Here is a 21,336-nt window from a genome sequence, read left to right on the forward strand (position 1 = left end):
GGGGGGGGGGGCTCAAGGTCATCGCGACGCGATGAATCACCTTGAGAGAGAGCGTGGTAGAGCCCTCGCTCTGAACGGAAAACGAAAATTGAAAGTCGTTGAAATGTAAGGCTCGCGTCGGCAGGACCGACTACATGCGCAGTGACTTACTGTAGCACATATAACACGCAGATACAGAGCGTTGTAGGCCCGTGTACTCAGATTTGGGTGCACGTTAAAGAACCCCAGTGGTCAAAATTTCCGGAGCCCTCCACTACAGCGTCTCTCAAAATCAAATGGTGGTTTTGAGACGTTAAACCCCACAAATCAATCAATCAAACAAGCATATACAGAGCGCTGAATCCATCTCTTGCTTGCAACACACGACCGTTAACTACAACAGTTATCGTGCAGTTTAGAGGTTCAGCGAATTAGCGAAGATCGTCAGTAAAGAGCAAACCTCATAAGCGCGAAAATGCACGCGACAGCGACGAGCGATGCTATGAGCGACGAAACAGGGCGTTCGCGCGACGTGTCGCGTGCTCGTTTTCGCGCGATCGCGAAATTCTCCAGATTTGGAAACCGTCGCTCATCGCCCGGAAGTGCTGGGCTCAAGCAGCCAATAGCGAAATACCGGAAAAAACAAAGACTACATAGGTGCACGTGACCCTGCCCGAGTCACGTATGCGCAACAAGAAATAACGCAATGTTTACGCATGTGCATATAAAAAAAAGTGCTGCAAGGCATTCATAAACACTTTCCGTTCCATTAGACAACAATATATCTTACTTTTAAATTGCATATCGCTCACTACGCGGTTTTCTTGGTGCGAGTAGACGGCCTCATGCCAGCAACAGTTGAGTTCGCTCGCCGAAGCCGTCGCGTGAATGAGGTTTGCCTGCGCTAGCGACTGATCGCGCGAAGACGATCTACGTCGCGTCGCTCGTCGCTGTCGCGTGCATTTTCGCGCTTATGAGGTTTGGGCTTAAAACGTTAACGATAATCCCAATCATAAACGGCAAGCATCAAAGCGAGTACCTTTTTTTTTTTTCTCGATAAAAACAGCGCAATGCTGTTTATTGCGCAAGCTACCAAAGCTGCTGCCTTGAAAGTTATCTACCACCCCTGCTCTTAGCACAACACTGGTAAATTCTTCCAATCCTAGCACAACAAGGAAACTTATTGAGGATTAGATAGATAGATAGATAGATAGATAGATAGATAGATAGATAGATAGATAGATAGATAGATAGATAGATAGATAGATAGATAGATAGATAGATAGATAGATAGATAGATAGATAGATAGATAGATAGATAGATAGATAGATAGATAGATAGATAGATAGATAGATAGATAGATAGATAGATAGATAGATAGATAGATAGAGAAGCGAGAGACGCTCCGTTAAATATACACTCAGCCACGCAGGCTTAATTTGTCATTTGACTTCGTACGGGTCATCGCACAGCTACAACTATCTTGTTACGTTCGCAACCAGGTCACCACTACTACCATCATCACTGCGACGACCAACACAACATGAAGAAGTCGACGCGTCAGAAGTACTAAACAAAAAAGATAGAGGCAGATCCGCCAGTCTAGTCGCACAACGAATGCACGCACGCACGCGCACACACACACACACACACACACACACACACACACACACACACACGCACACACACACACACAAAGCGCGCGCTGTTGCCACGGGTGGCGGACCCCGGAAGCCAAGGCCACGCGGCAGTGCAACCCGCCCTCTGGCTCGCTCGTGCCTTTCACAAAAGGCACACCGCACACGCCACCCGCTAAGGCGAACGTCACACTAGCTTCTCTCTCTCATTTTCGACGAAGTGCCGTCTATTAGAACGGAGCACGTTGCTAGCAACGAGAGCATGGCCCCGTTTCTTCTTCCTCGGTTATTGCGAGCCAAACTGCGGGTCCCCCTGCTTCCCGAACCCGTTGCACTCGCCACTCCAGCAGACAGACAATAGCGCACGGCACCACCACCACCATGCGTTGCTGGCTCTAGATCGAAGGGGAAGAAGAAGACGAAGGGGAAGAAGTGGCAACGGAGAAGGCGTGGAAACCGGAACGACGACGGCGCCCTGGATCAACAAAAGGAACAGCAGGCGTTTATACGTATGTTTATGCCATGATCCCTCCATTTTAACCTCTCCCCCCTTTAGTCCTTCTCTCCGAAACCTCCGTCATATAGGCTCATGCACCTAGTAGATAGGCGCGTGGCCTGCCGAAAAGCGTCTCGGGCTGAGCGGGCCCAGACTAACGTGTTCGACCCTCGCGCCGGTCACGAGCAGAGTGTACGTACATGCGTGCACTAAAACGTTCATTGATTTATGGCCAGGTACTGTTGGCCGACTAAATAAGCCGTTGCAAGGGTGGGGTGTACAAATTTGACACAAAGCTTTCTATACATGAAGCAGCGACGCGGAGCTGTATAAGATTCATTACACATGTAGGTTTCTGTACAACGCTTTGTACGTTTCTGTATAGAACGAATGCCTCGGTGTAACGAAATATTCTTCATACGTTTTGGCTTTATTGCGAGCGCTCCGGTAAGCGACTGCCGCATCGGGGTTAAAAGTGTACTGAAGATTCTCGGAAACGTCAATCTGGGTGCGCTACACAGCACACCTAGTAATTGTTGACAGTAATCACTATTTAAACGTTACATATACCAGTGCAATCAAACCATACGTTTATGCAAGATTTCATTTTATTAGGGGGGGGGGAGGGGTACTACAGACAGACAGATAGAATGTAAGCGGATTCCGTAGGAAAATATATGGAAGTATTGAAATCGCTTACGAAACGTTTGAGCACACCAAGAATTATATAGTAAGGCAAAACATGAGGGTCAAAATACGCCATACAGTTCAGAAGCCGGCGACATCGATGACTCGTTGTTTGCGAGACATGATTGAAGCTAAAGTGGTCACACAGTTCACAGTATGCAAAAGCTAACTTTCCAGGTGAAACTTTCCTCCGAAAGAAATGACTCCACATCTCGCCCGTGTCTATCTAGAAGTTCGTAATTTATATATAGACCTTTTTAACGGAGAAGAGGATCTTTTCTGGGCTGTTGCACGAGAGTACAAAAACCTATGCCATAGCCTCGGCGGTACAGTTAAGGGGCAGTCATGCTTATGAGCAACAGAGAGGGCTATGGCAGCGGCCAAAGGGCATTCGTTGAGTTTCAGGTGCATAAAAAGAGCCTGGCTTTCGCAATCAGCGTATACGTTCAAGTAGTTTTAAATACTCAACCAAAGTATAGACAGGTGAGGAAAACGTTTGAAAAAAAAAAAAAGGTTACAATACCGGCCACTTTCCTGACAAACTAGCACGGCAAAAAATTAAGGGCGGCAGCACACAAGAAAGTTCTGCATTTTATGCGTTGTCGTATTTTGAACCTATACTTTTTGTCTTAGTTTTTTTTTTGGGGGGGGGGCGAAAATTGGAGCGTGAAGGTAGCCGGCGTTGATTCTGCAAAATTCAACACGATATTAATTGTTGGGGTTAAACGTCACAAAACCACCACATCATTATGAGAGACGCCGTAGTGGAGGGCTCTGGAAATTTCGACCCCCTGGGGTTCTTTAACGTGCACCCAAATCTGAGCACACGGGCCTACAACATTTCCGCCTCCATCGGAAATGCAGCCGCCGCAGCCGGGATTTGAACCCGCGACCTGCGGGTCAGCAGCCGAGTACCTTAGCCACTAGACCACCGCGGCGGGGCGCAGGCACTGTATGGATATGATCACGTTACCCAACAATCCTACGCTCGCGGCAATATATAACTGTAAATTCAAGCAACGGGAATCTGCATATGTTTCGTGAAGGAAAGTGGCAAATGTTCTCCAACTACGAAAGAATGATTACGGTGCATGACGACGTAACACACCTGCGACGCCTCTATTCGTTCGCAACCCGGAAGAGGAACCACTGCGGTGCAGTACACGAACGGCACGATATGCGAGCGTGTGCCTGCATACATATAGTCCTTTGAGATGCAGGCGTGCGTTATGCCACGATTCATGCCTCCGCGACAGGTTAAAGAGCCGCGTGGAGATGGCAGCGCGCCGATAACGAAGACGGGAGCGGGCCGCTAGCGACGTTAATTGCAGTTACGTAACGAGAAGGCGCCGTGTAAGTGGTTACTGGTTGAAGTATACGTATACCGCAACAGAAACGCACGGTTGAGGAACTGGTTAAAGAAAATGGGGTATAAGCGTACGCGGTGGTTTCGAATTGTGTACACGATTTAAAAAAAAAAAAAAACTGGTGAAACGAGAAAACTATCACGGCATCGACTTGGTGCACTGACGTCAATAGTTAAAAAAGATTTACGGCTTGTATTTAGTCACGTCACTACCACGAACAATAGAGCAGCGAAAACAATAGAAACGCGTTTCTAAACATCCATGTAAACCGTGCGGAACGGCTTTCGGAGAGGAGGAGGAAAGATTAAGCGGAAGGACAGGATGGTTAGCCAGTTCTTAGACCGGCTGGCTACCCTGTGCTGGGGAAACGGGAATAAAAGATGATAGGAAAGAAATGTTGCGAAGAGAGAGAGAGAGAGAGAAAATACAAAAAATAGCGACAGAGGAAAGGAGAAATAAACACACCGCTTAATGGGTACAGGGATGCTTGGCTCACTGATAGACCACCGCAGATTCGAGTACAGGGTCGGCCAACGTTAAACGGAGCATGCTACAACGCGTGGCCCGCGGTATACAAGCGACGCGCCTCGCGGAGCACGAGCTCCCCGCATTTCATTTAACAGTGGTCGAGCCTGTTCACGGGTGTGAGCATGTTCGCATCAATACACGGTTATATCGCCAAAAAAAAAAAAAGTCATGACAAAATTGTCTTTTTGTGCACTCGAATTTCTGAATAGTTGCATTCTAATTACTACAATACAGTTTTAAAGAAACTATAAAAAGAAAGAAAGAAAGAAAAGAAAGAAAGAAAGAAAGAAAGAAAGAAAGAAAGAAAGAAAGAAAGAAAGAAAGAAATTCCTTCGACACTCGCAAACTATATACCGAAGAATCAACGTTTTGCAGCAACCAGCACCGTCGCAAGAGCAAGCAGAATCGGTGCAAGAGCTCCGCCCGTACGGCGCAGCATTTCTTTGTAAAACGAGCACTAACGCACCTATGTTGGAGTCACTGTATATGCTACAACAGCGCCCTGACGTTTATACAACACACGAACGAAAAAGGAGGAAGTTTCGACATACCAAATGCAGCGCGCCGCAGAACCAGACTCAGAGCGGCGTGAGAGGGTATCTGTGCACCGCACACATCTGCACCGTATTGCGAAGGCTTGCAAAAAGGGGAAAAAAAGAAGAAAAAAAAACGGCACGCGAGAGCCTAAAAGGTGCCGTCTCCAATAGCTACCGGTTCCTAGTTTCTGGCTGACGAGCAACGGCGTTGCGTCAAAGCCACTTAGAATCGACAAAGCCACTTAGAATCGACAAAGCCACTTAAAATCGACAAAAGCCACTTAAAATCGACAAAGCCACTTACAGTCGACAAAGCCACTTAGATTCGACAAAGCGAAAGCCGTGTCGACGGAACTAACGGAACCCTGTAACAGCGAGCATTTGCTGCACCAGGAATGAAATGAAAGAAGAAAAAAAAATTGCCACGATATCCACGAAGTGAATGATGATGAGTGGGCGAAGCTCCGGAGGTAAACCTGGCAAACCATGAATCCGCCGTACATTTTGCCCACTCGATTATTTTATTACAACGCTTCCCCTAGCGTACGTCGCCGCACTAAATCGAACGATTGCCTTCCACCAATGACACGCGTCGTATATGACATCATTCCTATTTTATAACATCTCGCATCTTTCATCATCAACTACAAGTACCGCCGTCTAGTTTATAACATCTTGCATATTTTCATCATCAGCTACAAGCACCGCCATCTAGTGAACACTGCATGAACTAAGCGAGAGGTGGCTACATACAGGGGACGCACAGCCGACGCCTTAAGGAGCTTCGCCCCTAAAAAGAGCGCGCGTTTAAGGTCAGGGCTTGTCAGGCGATTGTGAGTGGACTTACAATCGCTTGACACACAAGGCCAGAAGGACTCACAAGGCCAGAAGTTTCGTGGAGTATAGAGTACATAGCTAAAGATTAGGCAACACCTGCAGCGTTGAACGTGAAACCAAAACTTCGCACATGACACCAAACGACGGCTGCCCCACTCGCCATCGCGACAGCACATAAAGTCAGCTCAACTCGAGTCTAAAAGCGTAGCTTCGTCGTTCGGGTGTGGTCATCTTAGAGGCGGTCTCCGGTGTTTTGGTACCCGCTATTGTTCGGTTTTGAGTTTCCCTCGAACACTCCTGCGACCTGTGGCGAAAGCCCGCTTAAAAAGCCATGTGCACGCAAATTCTGCATTGTTTGGGCTAATTTCTGACATGCGGATGCATTTCACAGTCGAGGAGACCGATTGTCACAATATGCCCATGTTCCAACATGTAACTATATATATATATATATATATATATATATATATATATATATATATATATACGAACTAGCTAGTATACACAAGCCTTGTAAATCGACGCCACTTTTGCGGCCCTTGAAAGGAGCTCGACTCAGCGCACGCGAAACGACGGAGTACGATGTTGACAGGGGTGGAAAGATAGAGAGGGTGAGATGGAGGAAAGCGAACACAATATACGCGGAACAATACGGAGTAATCATTAGCACGCGCCAATAAAGAAGTCGAAACGACTCCCCGGGGTGTAGTTGCAGCGTTTGCATGGTGCGCGCACGCTCTTATATATACGCGGCAGCCCGACGGGCGCATGCGCAGGTGTCGTTGCGGAGTGCGAGCCACGAAACGACGCGCAGTTAGCGCCCCGAGAATCGGACCCCGACTGCGCGCAACGCGCGCAATTAACGAAGCAGTCCAACGACCGCTCAAGAAGCAAGCCTACACGTGACTGCCTGCAGGTTGGAGGGTTGGCTTCGCTGCGCGACTTCGCAAAGCGTGTGCAGTGTGAAATGCACTACGGCTATATAGGAGTACACGTGTAAATAGGAGCACGCCAGTAATAAGGCGAACGTCGTTAACGGTCGTGGCGCGAGTGGGCGCCATTTTCACGCTTAAAGGGGAGTTTCTTTACACGCAAGCTTCACGACTGTTATTGTCTTTTCTTTTTTTTTCTTTTTTCTTTTCACGATCATGCCACGTTGGCATAACCCAATGTGTTTAGCCTTCGCGCAACCTTGACACGATTTAGAAATGGCAAGATAACTGCATCGCTAATTACTTTTCTAGGGTACGTTTATAAGTAAACAAATTAGATGACCGTTGCTTTTTAGAAACTAATGAAATTATATTGAAGTTACGCGAACAAAAGTCATTCAAGCGAGGTTATTCAAGCATTTCAATTCGGATGCTACGCGACTTTCTTGAGATCCTGACACGCTCCCACACCAGATGTTTTAGTCAGATTACCATTTCTTTGCAATTTTTCTCTCCTTTCCTGGAAAAAAATATTGTATGGTCATAAGAGGATCAGACGTGTTCAATTTTTGTCAAGCGTAATAGAAGAAGCGATGATCGAGGAACTTTTACTGAAATTATGCGCTAGAAGCGATCCATTACATAGCTATTATACCGGCCAAAAAAATGTAATTCGTTACACTTGTCATTACGCCCAAAGTAATTTATTTCGTCATTGTTAAGTCTGATGAATTTAATCTCTAAAGAAACCTGAAAAAAAGGAAAAGAAATGGAGAAGCTGTGTGACTGTCCAGAACATTTTGTCAAACTCTTCATTGCTGCCGATTTTCATCGAATTCTAGGGATAATTTCATCACTGCACCGCTAAGGCACCATACACGACCAGAATTTCATAAGAATACACTACGCGGAAATATGGCGTTAAGGCCTGCCCACACGCATCCGTTGAAGCGCGTCAGCGCGCGCCTCTTTGACGTGGCGTCGCGTTCCTCCTTATGGAGAGAGTGAGCGTGCATCTCCGAGTAGCCACGCGCCCTTTCTCTCTACATAGAAAGAGGCCGCAGCGCTGCGTCAGAAAGCCGCGCGCTGACGCGCCGCAACGGATGCATGTGGTCAGGCCTTTAGCATCAATGGGAGCGCCCAACGCATAACGTTTCAGCAAGCATGTGGGAATGATGGACAATTTGCGAATAACGGGTATTACTCGGCTTTCCATAGGCTTCCCTCTTTCGGCTCCCTATGGCCTGAAGCCACTCTGTCGCAAGACAAAGTTTAGCATCAGTCCTACTACACCACCTTTGACACTTCCAGACTTATCAATTGAAATCAGTTCACAAGGTTCATAAACGAGCCGTTGCCTACTGAAACGTTCCGTATGCGACGTCCAATGATTCCGTATATGTTTCCGTAAGAATCTTACGGAAATATATAAAAAATATATGGAAAACATATTGATTCCGTATGGAAACAAAGAATTATTGGACTCGCATACGGAACATTTCAGTAGGGTTGTTTTATACGAAACAAAAGCCAAAACACAATAGACAAAGCCAAAAGTGCTTTCTATGCAGCGAGCTGGAGCCATTGTTCGAACCATTATTTCCGTGGTAGCTGAACGAACCCAGCGCCACCGTTTCCTCTATAAAAAACAGTGCTGGAAACTATGCGCACGGTAGGTATCTTTTTTTTTTCTTGGCAAATTGGGCCGTAGCGTTGCGACGCATGCGCAGAAACCTAACAACAGCTCGCGCTAAATGAGATTCAAGGTCGGCGACTAGTACAGTGTCACGACCCTGAAGACACTCGTTCGCAACAGTCACGCGGGCAAGCACGAACGAACACAAGAGGGGAAAAAAACTGCACAACCAAATAGAGCAAACTTGTGGAGGAGATGAAAAAAATGGGCACATCACAATGTCGCGGCTAACGAAGTCGTGCAGCGCATTACCTTGTTCCGCAGTACCCGCTGTAAGCGTATACGCGCCAGTTTTTTTTTTTTTCGTTTCTCTTCTCTGTCCACCCAACTTGCTCTCCTCACAGGATGAGCTATATACAAGCTGCAATTCGGTTAACAATTATAGCATCGCACTGGCGAAACATTCGGAATCAGTGCACCCCTCGACTCTAACCAACATACACAGACTGCAGATTAAAAAATATATATTTTTTGTGGAACCGGACTGTTTCTTCATTCTTTCTCTTCATACCCATCCGCCCGTACACCCAATAGCCTTTCCGCCTGTCTGTTGGTCGCTCGAGGGATCATACAAGCAGACACGTCCTTACGGCTGCACCTGTGCTACCCTGTCAAAGCGCAATACCGGAAACCCCTCTCGCGCATCTCCGTATAATAGAATCCGTAACACTCATTAATACTCCAGTCGCGCAAAACGTCAAAAGAACAGCAAGAGAGATATATGGGCAGCATTGTCCAATCACAGAACTGACCGTAATGGCCATACGCGCTGGTCACGGCGGACGTGTAATGAGTCCCACGCGTGCGACGAGCGATGCCGGAAGTGTTTATCGTAACAAACAAACAAACGCATACACAAGGTCCTCGCGCACAGCATAGGCACACACACACACACAAAACCGTGCACCGAGAGAGCACCGGTGATGCGAGCACGATTCTTTACCCGAGCGTGGTCGGTGTTATACGTGATCGCTATGCGGGTAATCACGACGGCCTCATTCCAGTTTTGGTTAGCTTAGCCGAAACAACAGGCAGCGATTAATTAACGTTGATTCAGGCGTAGTATAGAACTAGGAACCGAGATATTTAATGAGAGGGGGGTTCCTCCAGTGGCTAGGCGCACCAAAGCTCATTGGTCGGAGAGGTCCTGTGATTGCGACGGGACGCGTCGATCTTCCGAGTAAAGCAACGCCTCTTCACGCTGCTGCTGCTGCCACTGCTGCACTACCCGTTACTAATCAAGCCTCCTCGCATATTCTCGGGAGACTCACGCAGTTGAGTGAACAACGGCCATATAATGTGGAAGAAGACCCACGACCCTTTGCGCATCTGCCTAAGCTGTAGATGAAGTTCCCAAGATGATACGATGGCGAAAACTACCTCCTTTAACATATCTGTCAATCTCAATGAACAGAAGCACCCCCGAAATCGTTCTGCAATCAATGCACTAGCTCCGGGATTGCCGGCATTCAAAGTCTTTTTTGCACCTCACGTCTTTATGCACTACATCCGGGATCAGTCACCTCTCAGCAGGAGACAAAGTCACGAGTCAGTTGTCAGTTTTATTCCGCGCGTGCGTGCGTGTGTGTGTGTGTGTGTGTGTGTGTGTGTGTGTGTGTGTGTGTGTGTGTGTGTGTGTGTGTTGAGAACGACGCCGCTGACGGTCCATTTAAGCGTTTGATGACACTTCAAGCGCTTCCGCGTTGGAAACTGTAAATAAAGATCGCACGATATATCTCGAGCTGAGCGAAAGCGTCACTCACCGGAATGCCTGAAAAAAAAAATAATATCACCGACTTCCTTTCAGTCAAGGCAACAACGGAAGCCGGCCAAAAGCTTCGAAGAAGCACGTTGAAAGATTAGAAAAGAGAAAAAAAAGAATAAAAAATAAAGGTGCAGTCAATGACTCCGTGAAAGAAACCGAATGACCAGCCTTCGAAGAATCCTCCGCATGTCTCGTGGTCCGCGTTTCCTGTCACACCATCTTTTCTGAAGTGATTGCCACATCCCCTCGTCGATCGTCGTAAAATGAAGCAAACATGTGTCGTCATCACCGCCACGTCGGTGCGACGATGGACAAACCGCATCCACCACGAGACCCGGGTGCTTTGGGAGTATGGCAAAAAAAAAATATAGCGAGGGGAGGGATAATATCACTCTTTTATTGCCTGCACCACATCGCCCTCTAAACAGCAGGCATATTAAAAGTACGAGAAATGTGTTCCACCCTTCCCCTCACTCCCCCCCTCCCCACGTGCTCCTACTTGTATAGTGGATGCCACTCCAGTAAATAATCCTGGTGCCGTCGCTTTCGGAAGTATGCGGAAACCTACAACTCACAGAATGACGTTTTCTTGTCGTCAGCACCAGCGCGATACATCTACGTCATGTCACGGATGGGACTAGGGCCCCTCCATCACGGACGGGGATGGAGCGACGCAGCCGTCATCGGAGGAAGCAACAATGGAGAGAGTTCAACCCAACCTGGCGTCGTCGTCTGCCACGATGCGGCACGCGATGCGGCCCGCTCGCGCCTCCAACTGGAGCAGGGTCACGCGAGGCCACGGCACGCGGCAACCGCGGCGGCGCACGAACGCGGCGCCCTCGACGCTTCGTTGTCGACGGCCAACGTCGTCACACAACTCACGCACCGGCGGAGGCCGGCGCGCGAGCGTGTGCAGCATATAGGCAGCCGAGTTCGTACACAGCTCGTACGAAACCTCGCCAAGTGTCGAGTGTTCATCTACGAGCAGTCTTCAGCTTGATCTAACCATGCTCCGTACCTTACTCCATCAATAAGCGACAGTGCGCTCATACAACTGACAACGTAACAGCACTATACGCGCCGAGTCCGGCTAGCGCCTATACCTATCTCTACGTCTCTGTCGTGTCCCTTTCTTTAATGTACTGCGCTAATACACGCTACGTCCGGTGGGAGCTTTAAAAGCAAGAACATTTATGATATTGCCGTTATTTTACCGGGGAGAGCGAAAGAAAGAAGAGGAAGGCACGATCGAAGGCTATAAAACCAGGCCTGGTTAGCATTCCTGTTAAGCATGTAGTACGCTGTGATTGACTGCAGTGGGTGTGAAATACGGGGTCGGAAAGAACGAAAAAGATGGTCACACAGACACATACGAGGGCAACATCGCTGGAACGCCAGTATAGCACTCGGACAGCCTTATTCCCGAACGATACATTTCGACTATGGCGTATATTATTCTTTCAGCCGAAAAAGGTCGGTCGTCAAACTTATGTTATGGCGAAAGTGCTGTTGGAAAAACCGACAGCAAAATTACATGCCGCGTAGCGACCACCTTTCGTTTTCTTTTTTCTTCTTTCCATAGTGTTCACATGTCTTCAAATCTCCACGGAGTAGGCTTAAGGCTCGCTGAACAACATTACGTAATGCGCACATTCTTTTTTCTCGCGCGGAAAGCTTACTTGTGTTTCACAGTCCGACAATCATACATCGATGCTTTGTTATAGTGTTCGTGTGACGCGACCACAGTGAACTACAATGCGTTGTCACTCGTTTGTCATTACTATACTACAGGACTCGTCTTCCTTTCCATTCCGTATTCCTTCGCTCGCTTTTCTCCGTTTTTTTTTTTTGTTCATTCGTCTAAGGGACGGGCCTGATATCGCGCTCGAATTCGGGTACCAAAGAAAGGCGCGGCAACGTTTCGCCCTGCCGCGCTGGGTTTCGTCGCAAGAGCGGATTCGACGCGGTGCCGATCTTGGGACAGACCGAATAAAAATGTCGGCGCCCGCCAGCAGCGGTGGCGGTGCGGCAGGTCGAACGGAGAGGTGAAAGGACGTCCGCGCGTTCCTGCTGAAAGAGCACGCACCCTTTAAGAGCGTGCAGACAAAAAAAAAAAAAAAAGAGGAAAGAAAATAAGGAGGCCAAAGAAAAAGATTAACCGAAACAGACGGAAACAACAACAGAGAGAACAAGGAGAATATACTGCCCTACCCGGTTCACTGACGGTCTCGCCTTGTTCCCGTTTTCGAAAGAAACGCGGCGCCACATAGCCTGACGGCGACTGTATAGAGTTCCGTTCACCTACGCGTGACGTACCGTACGCCGTACACACAAGGCTCCTGCCTTTCTGCTACTGCACTGAATACGAATAATATTAAAGACTTTGTAGGCAACTCACTCGTGGCCTCCTAATTTAACGACCACAATATTTCTGTTATAACGGCTGCTAACCGCCATTACCAGTACTAACAAGGAGTAAATACTGGAGTTGTTAGCGAGATGTTCTGTTATAGACACGCATTGCATCAATAATCGGCCGATAAGTACTTGCCCCACAAGTCACCGTAACCCGTGTACTACTACTACTATTTCAACTACATTACTATAGTAGTGGTAGTAGTAGTAGTAGTAGTAGTAGTAGTAGTAGTAGTAGTAGTAGTAGTAGAATTAGTCAGCGGGTGTTTATTTCATGAAATATACGCAAAAGAAAAAGAGGAAGTAAAAGCGAAATTCACATTGATGGCGAGACCGCAACTGTGTACATCGAGCAGCTGAGAGGTCAACGAAAAGAACAATCTGCAAAAACAACTTTTAGAGGCACGCTATTCTACATTAGCTAAAGTACGCCCAGACAATAAGTCATAAGCCGCATATTTATTGTTTTCGTCTGCCTGCCGCTACACCCAAGGGTGTAAAAACAGAAACTTTTTGCGGGGGGTGGGAGGGCTCAACGACGCTTTGTGTACGCTCACACGTGTGTGTTAGCATGTGTGTGTGTACACGTATACACGTGTAAAAATTGATCGATATGTGGGGTTTAACGTCCCAAAACCACTATATGATTATGAGAAACGCCTCCACGTGTAAAAATTCAGCATTTCAGGTAAGGGGGGTGGAAAAGACCATATATATATAAAAAAAACGTTTTCACAACAAATGCGCGACTGTGTTCGATGCGTTCGTTATTTCGTTTCGGCAAGAAACGATGCTTGACGTTCAACTAACCGTGGTGTAGATGTCGACATAGGAATACTATGTAAAAAAAAAAAAGGGAGAGAGAGAGAGACAACCGGCGAAAGAGTAGAACAGCGAAAACGAAAAGTAGGTATGAAGAAAACAGGAAGAAACGACCTGTAACGGAGCGCCTACCTCCACGGGATCAAGCGAGAATCCTGGTTCCTAAGCTGTGCGCCACGAAAAAGTCGGTGAAGGTTTCCTACAGATACGCGTGGTATGCGCGGCGCCCGAACGTGACTTGTTCCTGCAATCGTCAATGTTCTCCCCCCTGGCCTCCTCCCCCCTCCGGTATTTTTTAGGGGCGAAGCTCCTTGAAGCGGCACCTGTTCGTCCCTCGTAGTAGTAGTAGTAGTCGTAGTGTGCAACCAGTCTTACATTTTGACTTCAAAGGTGGTGCCGGAGGGAGATTTATTCTGTGCGTTGTTGAACAATAAAAAAATCACAGTGGGCGCGTTAACTAAAAGCCAAACTTTCCTGTCTCTCATTACGCCTTATCAGCCATTGGCATGTTCATTGAGCACTATCTGATAAGAAAGGGTTGCTACGTTATACTCGATGGGTGTCACCTCCTTGGTTTTATAAATGTTTAGTGAGCGTTCGGCCACAGTGCCATGAATACAGTGAACGAGTATATACCATGGACTCGAGGTGGTTAAAGGTGGGAAGAAAACCCGAAGCGCAAGTCGTAAAAAAGTGTGCGTGTGCCACCTCTCGTTCAGTCCTTGGAATGTCCGCTGGATGACGGTGCTTCTATATGGGGAATATATGATCAAAAGATGCGAGATGGTAGTACTTCGATGTTCAATAGGTGGACGAACGGACACACAGACAAATGCATGGACGGACGCACGGACGGAGGAGAGGATGCATGGACGAACGCAGGGACGGACGCACAGATGGACGTGCGGACGCACGAACAGACGCACGGGTGGCCACACAGACGCACGCATGGACGGACGGAAGCAAGAACGAATGGATGCAAGGATGCTTCGCCCCACTCTCAATCATTCAGTCCGTGGATATGCTGCCATTTTTTTTTTTCGCTGTGTCACTGTTATGGTCCCTGACTGACTGCAGTTACGCTACACCTGGTAAGCGGTGGTAACGTAGATTGTTTGTAATGGAGAAGCGACATGCTTCTTTCGCGTGCATGCGGACAGAGACCAAAAACAGGAATTCGTGCTTTTTTTGTTTTTGTTTCGCCGACAGCTACTGCGGTTGTCGACGAGACAGCTAACCAAGCTCATTTTGCTTGGAAAGAGACCACTAGAAGCTAAGCATAGTAGAGTTACTGTACAGACTATTTTCCGCAAGACATCTGGACGCCGTCATTTTGAGCTGTTAAAATGATATTTCCTTCTTTTTGCATAATTTGATGTGAATTATATAGTAAGACTACGAAACATCGTACGAACCAACTGGCCCCCTACACTGGCTCTTCCAACCCAACAGTTTTCATGCACATGCGTCTACCATAACACTTCGTTTAGTCGTCAAAGATACAGAACACAAAGGTTAACAGGCCAATATGGCGGCACTCCAGACCATCGTAAAATGGTCTACTTGCTGCCTTTTCACGCAGGGGGGATGGCACGGGAGAAAGAAGCAGCGTCACACGCACGTCACGATTTTGAGCCCTTTTAAAGACGATTGCCTTTCTTAGGATACTTCGACGCAGAAATTTGGTCAGTCTGTCTGTGCTTCCTTCTGTTTCGGTCTGTCACTCGATTCAGCCACCGGGGCGAAAAGCTTAACCCCTTGCTGAGCGACCACCCATCTTGATCTACTGGTAACGCTCATACTACTGAACATTGTCAATTAAACAGTAAATATTACGCATATTTGGGCGCATCATCAACAGGTGAGTATTATGTAATGTTTTATTTTATTTTCAAAATGCATATATACTTAATTCTTAAGACCGCAGTGCGTATTTCGCTGCCCTGACAACGCGACGCTATGAACGAAAAAGCGGGCGTTTCATACGTTCCACTAAAACTATATGGTGCTGCCACCTACCAGTGGCTTTGCATTCTAGAAAAGCCGTTTCTTCAAATTACTGCTATATGGCGTCCGTATCTGACAGAGCGCCTACGTCGCCTGCAGACCTTGTCTTACCCCAATCCATACATACTGTCCCAAGATAGATCCCGACAGATACGCACTACAGTGCAGGTTTTGCGTCACTAGAACAGCCACCCTGTACCACATGGTATGGGAATGCCCGCCCAATCCACCTCTACAACCCAGAGCACAGCACAACACTGTATAGGGTGGGAGGCAGCTCTGTCCAGCTAAGATCCGAAGACCCAAGAGGCCCTCGTGAGACGAGCGAGGACAGCGGCCCGTGTCAATGGGATCCCGTACTAAGAAACCTACTCACCGACATTCATTCCTCGGCCGCAAATAAATGTTTTGTCCTCTCTCTACTTCACATATCTTTTTGTGCAGAACGTCGAATAACTGTTTTATTATCTGCCTCTACAAACAAAATACTTTTGAGGACTTTTTTTTTTTTTTTGGCGACGACCGCAATTTTTTTTTCTTCGAACGCGCAGCTTACTTTGCGTGTGATTGCGAGCGAGCGCGCGGATACGTAGCGGCCTCCCACGGTGGCCGCAGAAACTATGCAGCCCACGATGGTCAATGCAGCCAATGGCCGCGAATTCAACTACACAGTGCGGTCATTTGGGTATATGGGTATACATTCTGCATCCATATTCAATATAGTGGCTACACGCCGTAAACGTTGTAAAAACGTTCCGGTCGTTCCGACGCGACAGGCATGCACAACGCTAACTGTCCAGGAAACCATGAGCGCTGTGAAATTGCGGCAAGCGTCAACGCGCAACTACTTGCACGCGAGATAATATTAAAGTAGCTCTACTTCTTCTTATTAGGCATGCGCCTATGAAGTTTAAGTGCAAACGTATCTGGCCCAGAGTTCAAATGAGGCCATGGGAACATTTTAACTGCGTCTGTGTGACGCCACTCACGGCTAAGCGCATTTAAACTCCCTCCGATCACGTGAGCTTTAGACTCTCCTCATGTCAGTTGATCCAAATCGCGAAGGATTAGCTTATGAAGTGTTGTATACGTAACACGACGCTAAAGGGAAACACTCCATCGATATAGGTTGATACACTGCACTCTCAGAACCTCAATGTCGTTAATTTCACCATCATATGATTATTGACAAAGAAGAAAATGAAAGCCAAACTTTCATCTTTACATTTCGCGCCGAAATATCCACGTGAGACGTCGACGATTTCAAACGGTATTTTTCGCAGTTTAGCGACAATGGCACCATCCAATTTCCAGAAACTCGGTATGTCTATGGCCCCCTCGCAGCGCAACCCGATGTAGTTCATTTTCATCGATTAGCAACTGCCTATGACCTAGCCGACGCCGTCAAAGTCTACGAAGTCAAGGCGTTCGGTGCGGTAATTTCAAGGTGGCGCCACCAGCCACATATTTTGTCCGCGCGCTTTCCCACTTACCGAGCGTCTGCACGCGGTAAAAGTGCAGTTTTTGGTATTGATGATTTGTAATTTTCTCACGCTGTAAAACTCGTTTTTCTCTTCGGTGTTCCTTCAAAGGTAAGCACTTGGCGTTAGCGAGTTACTGCCCAAGAAAGTGGCATTATAGACGAGCGAATATGGTGGTGCCCTCTACTCAAGCCCCGTGTCGCAACTGCTGGCGCCACGAAACGACAACCACGGGACACCCTTGCCGCTTCGGTCCGTTTTCGCTGAGCACCACCACCGCCTCTTCTTCGAGTTTGCGCTGCCGTCAGCTCAGCTGATCGCGGCGGGAGAGGAGGGCCAACCGGTTCGCCCGACGTACTTGACCAACGCTCACTCGGGGGTCACTTTGGCGACCCCCGGCCGCTCCTTTGTGAGCGAGAGGCAGCGCTAGCTCAACTGAATTGAACTTCGAAAACGAAAAGCGGTTACGCATTAAAGCACGATCTCACAACAACTTACCACAAGTTCCTAATGCTTTCACTAACACTTCGCTTACTAACAGCAAATTCAGTTGTTTTCATGGGAAGTCCTAGTGTCTTGCACAACGGGCACGGGCATCTTATATCGTGTCCTTCTTGTCTCTGTGTCGTCGTTTTGTTCTCGCGCTATAACTATCATCATGTCATACCAACTAGCCCAAGCTGCCACACTTCTAAGCAGGGTACAGTAAAGTATTAGCGATGTACTCACAAGAACAAAACAATATCCAGACGTAGAGGAAGCACGAGAAGCAATGGAACGTATAGAGGTTAACCAGGCGCACGTCCGGTTTGCCACCTTGCTCCGAGGGAGAGAGATGAATAACGCGAAAAGTAACAAAACAAAAAAGAGATTGACAGAATCAGGTGCACACTTCGGGGAGCACGTTAGCGCCTGCCTGCCTGCGTGTTTTGTTTCTTACATGAACCGCGCAAATACAGGCGACGACTACGGCTGATGAACCCGCTCGAGGAGCTATCCTTCTGTACAACCATTGACCACCCGATGTGACTTGACGAAATCCTAACCCTAATAACACCCGAGCTTACAAATAAGACAGCATATCAAGGAAGAAGATGCTGACGGCCTGTCATATTTCGGGATATGGCATGCTGTTATTACCCTAACGTCTGTCGCGCAGCTTTTTCGGAGGGCCGGTGGGGCCAAGTGGTTTCTGTGGTACCGTAACAAACTTACGGCGTTGCTTCAAGGACATTTTCTTTTGACGACCCGTCTTTCTGCGGTGCTACTGCAAATCTTTGCGGTAGTACTTCGATTCTCTGTTGTTGCTTACCCGTACAAATCGGGATAGTTTGTAGCATAGGATACCACAGGTTGCTAATGCGGATGTCGTTCACTAAGAGAAAATTCAGTTGTTTTCATGGGAAGTCCAAGTGTCCTTCAACACTGGCACGGAGAGCTGATTTTCTCTGTGTCGTGTTTTTTTTTTCTTTTTGCATTCTGCCTCCAAACAAACAAAAAACAAACAGAAAAACAGCTGTGTCCCGGAAACGAGCGGCCACAGTTCAAACCTGCGCAACCTGAGGCCAAGCAGGCACGGGAGGATGAATTTTTATTACTTCACCTGATTTTAATATAATCCGTTAAGTTAGCGTTGTAAAGACCAAGCAGAGACCAGCACATTCGAGAAATCGTCGTAGGTTTTCCCGCCATGTCACCAGGCTCGGTTTGCGCGTACACGCAAGATACAGCCATGCGGTAGCTAACAGTACCAAACTGTTGACATCTGCAGCCATTTATCCATCTATCTCGATGTAAGCTTTGCATAGCGAGCGAGAAAAGGGAGAGACCCTCTGAATCAGTAATAACGTACAACCCTCGAGCCACGTTCGACTCGCACTGAGTTTATGGAGAGTTTCCGTGGGCTTTACACTTATTGTAGGTTAATGACGTGTCTCCCCCAGCAGTCGATCGCTTTGGCAGCGGAGAGTGCGTTCATAAGGAGAGAGATTATAAGACGGAGCATGCATACGTTGTTGCTTTTCCTTTCTTTTTACACTACGCTCGCTGAGGATTCGCGAAAGACGACGCAGTGTAAGTCGTCAGCGTAAGTCGCAAATGACTCCTGACGTCATCGACTGAGGAGCCCGAGATTACGCCGATCGCTCCAGAAATGTGCTACACAATGAGTCCCCTGAGCGTTCAGAAGACTGAGCTCGTTCTATGTGTGATATCCTCGTCCTCATTGTTCACGCTGTCATAAGAACGGTGTCAAAGATGAAGCAACACGCATAAATCGAAGCGCGTCGTTTCTCGTTGTCAATGTCTCAGCGCGCAGGGACGAAGCTAGGAAATAGGTCGTAAGTAGGAGCGGTACGAACTCACCAGGTTGTGAACCACTGCAGGTGTGAGGCGGAAGTGCGTCGGTGTGTCAGTCTCAAGTCGAGCCGATATCCTCGCGCTTGTCCTCAGTGTCGATCACTTCTTCCGCAAACAGAAGAGACTCATCGACCGACCTCGCACAGCCGTACGCTTCATACACACAGTCAGGTCGGTGAGCGCGGCGATCCCCGACGGCAGTAGTAGTAGTTGCAGTAGTCGCCACAGCGGGAGCGCTGCCTCGCTAGTTTTCCGGACGCAAGCACTGCAAAACAGATCCACGAAGAAGGAAACGTCGATGTCACGGACGACAGCTGCCACCAAAGCACCACCGATACATGAAAAAACAAAACAAAAGCACACTCGGGAGAAGCGTTTAACAGCTATAAAGGGCAACAACGACACTCCCGGCAAGGCTAACAACACACACATGCACTGCAACGTTTTTGGGCCCAGTCGCGCAGAAGGACGCCAACAACAACGCAGTCGCAGAGCGCACAGTTCGGCGCGCGCCGGTCCGCGCCACGACTACGCACAGCTGAGACTGACTGGTCTGCGCGGGTTGGAAGCGGGGCCACTGAGAGGAGAAAGAGAAACGCACTGAAACGCTCTCTCGCCTCAATTCTCTCACCAGTACCTCCGCATTCTCCTCACTCTTAACCGTAGCAAAGGAGGGGGGGCTTCCCTCGTCACCTGACCCAGTCTGGCTTGCGTCACGCGTGACGTCACGAACGAGGCAACAGCGACGCGGCGGCGATCGCCAGCTGATGGCCTCGGCGATGAAGTGGCGCGAAATTCGCGCTGCTTTTAAATAGAGATCTACCTGAGGCGGGAAAATAAAAAGAGCTCGGTGATTAGCATAAGCCCTCGGATGATTAAAATCGAGGCGTATATAAACCGCGAGTAACGCATGGATAATGTCACTGAAAGCTTTCAATGTGTGTTGTTTTATAGAAAAAAACAACAAAAGTTGCTTTCAACAACAGACAACAGATACGGAATGCTTTAGTCACTGTGCCGCTGCGAAAGAAAGAAATCCCTAATATGTTATTAGCAATTTATAATTTTGTTCACTCTTATCTAACTGTCAGTGCGAACATATGTACCCTTTGGTACAGCCGTCACGTCGGTTTAACGTCATTGTAGTTGGGCGCCGTGCGCTGGGGTTGATTTATGTAGCGGTGTCTAGGCCTACCATCCTCGCGAGCTACAGCGCTTCATATCAGCGTATCGTTTCTGGTGTTGCTAATACTCATGTTCCTCTTAATATCGTTGCGCAAGTGAAAACTGGTTTTAGAAACATACGCAATTGTTCAACATCTGTCTGCGTGTGTAGCATTTATGAATAATAACATTGTAGTTTTGCGACGTAAAACCACAGATAGTAACATTACATTATGCGAGTCTGAGGCGCGTCGTTCTGACGGCTTCGGAAATTTAGACCATGTCTTGATATTTAACGTCCATTCACATCGCGCGGTAGACGGGCCTGTATCACTTCACGTGCATCACACCACGGCTTCCACCTAAATGCGACCGTCATGACCGGGATCAAAGTGTCACTCGAGGATATCACTTTTGCCACTGCCACTCAGTGTTTCCAAACGTGTCGCGAAAAAAAAAGAAAATAAGGAAGTCTATAGTGCTTTTGTCATGCAGAAACTCGACGACTACCACCCTACACCACTAAATATTCTAATCTAATCACTTCATATTATTGTGAGCCTTTCTACTACAATACATTTTCGTCACTCTTCTTTTTCTTTCCTTTTTTTTATCCCCGAATCTGTTA

At 47.8% G+C, this 21,336-nt stretch overlaps 1 protein-coding gene across 6 annotated transcripts in view; it reads right to left on the bottom strand.

Annotated features, from left to right (window-relative positions):
* Oatp30B (Organic anion transporting polypeptide 30B) overlaps positions 1 to 21,336 on the bottom strand; it is a 272,925-nt gene that overhangs the window by 165,232 nt on the left and 86,357 nt on the right. For 3 of the 6 annotated variants that reach the window (XM_037425496.2, XM_075895466.1, XM_075895468.1), the window contains exon 2: positions 19,551 to 19,809. The exons of 1 other annotated variant lie outside the window; for it this stretch is intronic. The gene's annotated coding sequence lies outside the window, so the exon portion shown is untranslated. Of the gene's footprint in view, positions 1 to 19,550; positions 20,224 to 21,336 lie in introns of those variants that run through there. 2 more of the 6 variants (XM_075895465.1, XM_075895464.1) reach the window with 2 other exon arrangements.

Source organism: Rhipicephalus microplus, chromosome 5 (assembly GCF_043290135.1).
Source record: "Rhipicephalus microplus isolate Deutch F79 chromosome 5, USDA_Rmic, whole genome shotgun sequence".
In the NCBI taxonomy this organism is placed as follows: Eukaryota; Metazoa; Arthropoda; class Arachnida; order Ixodida; family Ixodidae; genus Rhipicephalus; species Rhipicephalus microplus.